The following is a 5,570-nucleotide window of genomic DNA, read 5'->3' on the forward strand; positions in this document are numbered from 1 at the left end:
ATACATATTGTAGGATTCTTTAGATGAATCTAGATTGAGAGACTCCTCTAATTCCCAAAGTAACTAATATACCTTGTAACAGGGGATTTACTGAGGGCTTTTTTGGGGGGAGGGTGGGTAATGAATGAAATAAAAGGGTTTTTGGCTAATTTGGTGTTCACTGCTGGTGGGCTTCTCTTTGATTAAAAAAATTACAACACACAGGGTTGAATCATCTGAAGTAAAAAAAAAATAGGAGTAATTTCCATTCATTAAAGTCTCATTGTACAGCACCTGGGTCCAATCCCAGGTTGCTCCCATATTACAATGCCCTTCCCCTAGATATTCCCAGCTACACGCAGGAAGTGACCTTCACTCCTCACTCCCTTCTCATCTTGGACCTGTACAAGTTCCACTATTAGAGAACAGACAGCCCATACTTTCTGTTCTGCAGGTCCCCAAAGTTCCTGACACTTACCATGGATCACCTCTGACAAAATGCCACTTGTCAGTAAATTGTTCACTTTGGACAGTCAAGTTCAGTGATGTCTTTACCTCCCTGGGTGTTTTCATATCACAAGAGCAGGGGAGTAGAGTTCAATTTGTGACAGAATATACTAATTCATGAATTTATAATCCTAAAGCTAGAGAGGAGGTCTTGGAAACCATCCTGATATTCAATGTCACATTCCAACCAGGTAAAAATTTTTTCCACCAAAATTTAACAGGTTTATTTATAATGGTTATAATGTTGAACTACTGAAACTTGTTCACTGAAACATTGTGACTTGCATTAATGCTTTATATCCCGGCAGTTATATTAAAACTTCACACACAAATGAAAATGGAAAAGCTGCCAAGGCCTGATTTCTGTCCACTATTTTTCCACTGGCAATCATATACTTAGGTATCTTTTGACCACAAGTGGGGAAAAATACTCTAACATTCAGAACTACTGATAACAAGAAAAGGGGGGGGGGAATTTGAGAGTGAAATGCTTCCCAGTTTAGCGGATTCTTAAGCATGTTCTCCAGGTAAGCGGCTTGCTATCTGGATATCTTTTGGCATAATGGTTACACGTGTGGCATGGATAGCACACAGATTGGTATCATCAAAAAGGATAACCAGATAGGCCTCACATGCGTCCTGCAAAGCACCAATAGGTGCACCCTGGAAGCTCAGGTCTGTTTTGAAGTCCTGAGCAATTTCTCGCAATTTCTCTGGAAAGGGAACTTGCGATTGGGAAGCTCAGTTCAAGAAGCACCACAGTACCAGGCCTGTAATGATGAGGTTTCTTCACCCCTCCAGTAGAGGGCGTATTCTTGCGAGTGGCGTTTGTTGCCAGTTGTTTCCTTCCTGGGTAGATTTGCAAGCAGTTGGCTTGTTTAGCGCCATGGTATAGAGAGCCCTTACCCTCCTTCTCCTTCCGCTGGAGCTGGGCATCAGAAAGCGGTGCAGCAGCAGCTGCGAACACAATCCTAACCAGGTAAATTTCTTGAGACTTTCCACAGAATATATACACCAATAAGTAAGATTACCTAAGTGGTCTAAAACCAGTCTGTCATAGATATGGTTAATGAGGAAATACTATGGAAATCACTGTGTAGATAAACATCTACTAAGGCAGAATCTATAAAAAAAATCCAGAAATCCCTCTAAGAGAGAAAAATAGTTCCACGGCAGATATAAATTGTTTGATTGAAAAAAGAAAAAGAAAAAGCAACAATTAAACAACTTTCCACTACCTTATGTTTCTCTGCTCACCTCTCAGGAAAATGTTTGTTTTAGAAAATAGTGCATACACATGTTCTTGTTGCCCTAAGATTCACCTTTGTTATATATTCCCTCACAATTCGTTCCTCTATCCAGAAGAAGCAACAATGAAAACTTTGTTCTACTTTAAAGTTTACTCTAGAGCTTTCTATTCTAGAACTTTCCTTCTGTGTGTGTGTGTGTGTGTGTGTGTGTGTGTGTGTGTACTACGAGTTCACTGTGAGTTAAGTTACACAGATAACAATGTCACTGAGCAAAATGAATGTAGTATTTTTCTACTACATAAGGAGCTACCTAGAGTTCTAAGGTATATATGCATAGTATTACTATATATATATAGTAATTTAACTGATCTCCTGGTAGAAAAATACAAAGTTTCTCATTTGTTGCTATGATCAGTAGAACTAATATCAACATCATTGAACAGAAATTATTGGTCAAAATGCATTTTCCTAGGAAGGAAATAGCAAAGTACATATTGGAAAAATGTGATGATTATAAATGTTTATTAATATTTCTGAAATTCTGTTCTAATAAAACTGTACCAAGACATATTTTTAAATGTTTGTGTCTGAATAATCTGAAAATCTGGATTGATTTGCACGTAATCCTCTTTTCTAGGCCTCTAGTAAAGTTCAGTTGTGGATGTTCTGTGAGCTATATTGGTCTCATTCCTATGACTTAAACTTTTCTGACTTTTCAGGTTCAAAGAAAACTCTACCCTCTGGCTATCCATATCGTTTGTAGCCCAGCTATGTTTGTCTTCCAGCAGTTATTCAGCTCACTGGTCTCCTGTACTTTTTTTTTATTCCCCTGGTAGTTGCTCTTTGTTCAGCCTCATCGAATTCTCCCCTTCACATATACTTTGTTGAGTATAAGACCAAAAAGGGACCTCTGTGCAGATTTCTGAAGCCTTGCAATTCCAAAGATTGTTAGTATCACCAAATTCTGATCACTGTTTCCTCAGTATGATGGCTCCCCAGTGTTTTTTTGACCTATCCTCATGCACCAACCCAGATATTGCCTCCAGTAAGAAATGCAGGATGAATTGAAATTTTACTTAGTTTCCTTTTTCTAGAGGTCATGTCTATGCTGTTTTCCCTTGTCTTAAGTGATATCATCTATTTTACTCATTCTTACAATTGTTTAGAAGTGGAACTTTGCCTGACTTGTTCTACACTAGCTAATTTTTACTTTATTTTATTTTATTTTTGCTGGTGTGGAGGCTTGAATTCAGGGCCTGGGCTCTTCATGAACCTCTCTGTGCTCAAAGCTAGTACTCTACCACTTGAACCACAGCACCACTTCCGTGGTTTTATGTGTAATTTATTGGAGATAAGAGTCTCACGGAGGGCTGGGAAGGTGGCTCAGTGGTAGAGCGCTTGCCTTGCAAGCATGAGGCCCTGGGTTCAATTCCTCAGCACCACATAAGCAAAAAGAAAAAAGCTGGAAGTGGCGCTGTGGCTCAAGTAGTAGAGTGCTATCCTTGAGCTGAAGAGCTGAGGGACAGCGTCCAGACCCAGAGTTCAGGCCCCACGACAGGACTCCCCCCCACCAAAAAAAACGAGTCTCACGGACTTTCCTGCCTGGGCTGGCTTTCAACCATGACCCTCAGATCTCAGCTTCCTGAGTAGCTAGGATTACAGGCTTGAGCTATCAGTGCCTGGCTATTCAAGGTTATCTTTCCTGGTCATTTCCACTGTGAAGTCTGATCATTTCCTTTAAAGTGCATGCAAAGCATCTCAATGCAGATACTTTTAAACTGTGCAAGTATTTTCTCTCCTCGATCCTTTGCTCACTACCACCCATCAATAGAGCATGCATGCAATAGTCATCTCTGTGGTATTTGCTTTGTGGTAATATCTATTTCCTTCTTTACTGTTTATTAATTGCAACTTCATTACAAAGAGGAGCTGACACAGATCTTAAGTGCATTTAATCAAATATTTATTATATTGCTATAAACTCAGGAATAAGTCTTTTATTTTGAATTTCTTTTTTGGCCAGTCCTGGGGCTTGAACTCAGGGCTTGGGGACTGTCCCTGAGCCTCTCTGTGCTCAAGGCTAACACTCTTTCACTTGAGCCACAGCACCACTTCGGCTTTTTCTGTTTACATGGTACTGAAGAATTGAACCCAGGGCTTCATGCATGCAAGGCAAGCATTCTACCACTAAGCCATATTACCAGCCCTATTTTGGGTTTCTAATTCAATACTGTCACTATCTTGTTTCTATAAGATTTGCCATGTGAAGCTCCTTCAGATTGGCCTCAGTGTTTTTCCACAATTTCCTCTCATGTCTCTTTTTAGCTTTTGTTTTTCTAGTTTCTCATATTCCTCTTAGTTTTTCCTGCTTCTGCCTTGATATGATTTCCCTCTCCCTGGTCCCTCAAGATGAGAAATCAAGAACACTGCTTGAGGAATGGTAATTAATTGTTTCAATGACTTCTCAGCAGACAAGAGTATAAAATATTTTATATTAGCTATGTATATATACATCTATTTTTATGTGCCCGTGTAGTGTAGACATATAATGAGCTTTTACCAATATCTCAGATTCCTGTTCAATACCACAGGGATTAATTTAGTCTTTCCCTTTACTTTATTTGTAAATGTGTTATCTAACAGTGAGAAACCTGTTTTTATTATCTACAACATACTTATTTATTTGTTCAAATCTATTATACACAGAAACTAGTTTGAGAATATCTTATCAATAACCCATGAAAAACATATATGCCAACTAGATAACATTTATTTATTTTTGTCTTTATTCTAATAACATCTACTTTACCTTATTGTTTTCCAAACTTATTAGTTTAAGATCCTCCCCCACCTGTGGTAAGTATTGCTATACTATTCAATTTTATTGTAGGTAGTTTCATTTGCTAATGCTCGAATATCATGTTAGATCTCTTCCAAATCCGGATTTAACTGCTTGATTCAAAATGTTTAAATTATTTCATACAATTATATCATACAATATGTGACCTTGTAAGGATATGTCAAAGTTATGTACCCAGATATTTAAAGTAGGAAACAAGCTATATACATTTTTTTTGTATCTCAGATTTGCTCTATTTAGTCAGGTGAGTGCCTCAGATTTATTCACATTTTCTATGTATTTATTCACATACAGCAGTTAAGTGTTTCAAACTGCTATACATGCCAGAGCTTATTCTATTCATATGTACTAGGTCTAATTCTTGAAAGCAAGGAATTTAATGCTTCCATATGGCCATTAAAACCAGCTGAGACACTACTATTTGTCATGATGTTGATGATGAGCCCTTTACTGCTTGTGGTGTTTTTTTTATTATTATTGTTGCCAAGTAACTAAAAACTCATGCAGCATTGCTGAGGATTAGACCTTTCTCTATTAAGAAGAAAAAGATGACAACCTGCTGTGTGAACAATAGGGAAACTACCCTTATCATTCTCAGCACAAACCCTTCATCACTAGGGGAGCATCTTTACTAAAGAAAAATCTCTGAAATTTTTCTGCAAAATATTCTGTTCCCGCTCACTGACATGAGTCTTTTAGAGCTTTTAAAGGAAAAAATAATATGCTAACTGATACCAAAAATGGAGATAAAATTCAAAATATATATATTATAATCTTTCATTGCCAAACACTTGCTATCTAAGGATTCTGCATGAGGAGGAATAGAAGTACTTACTGCTATCACATGACACCTTGCCTACTTAATTCCAGAAGAAGAACCCTCCTCCCACTGCGTTGTAGAGAAGGATAAAGAGTCTCAAGTCAGATCAAAGGCCAAGTTGTGATTACTGTGAACAGAGAGAAGAGGATTGCAT

General features: G+C 37.9%; 1 pseudogene; it reads right to left on the reverse strand.

Annotated features, from left to right (window-relative positions):
* Positions 1 to 996: 996 nt before the first annotated feature.
* LOC105993278 lies at positions 997 to 1,374 on the reverse strand (annotated as a pseudogene).
* Between the last annotated feature and the right edge of the window lie 4,196 nt (positions 1,375 to 5,570).

Source organism: Dipodomys ordii, unplaced genomic scaffold, assembly GCF_000151885.1.
Source record: "Dipodomys ordii isolate 6190 unplaced genomic scaffold, Dord_2.0 Scaffold94, whole genome shotgun sequence".
NCBI classification, from domain to species: domain Eukaryota; kingdom Metazoa; phylum Chordata; class Mammalia; order Rodentia; family Heteromyidae; genus Dipodomys; species Dipodomys ordii.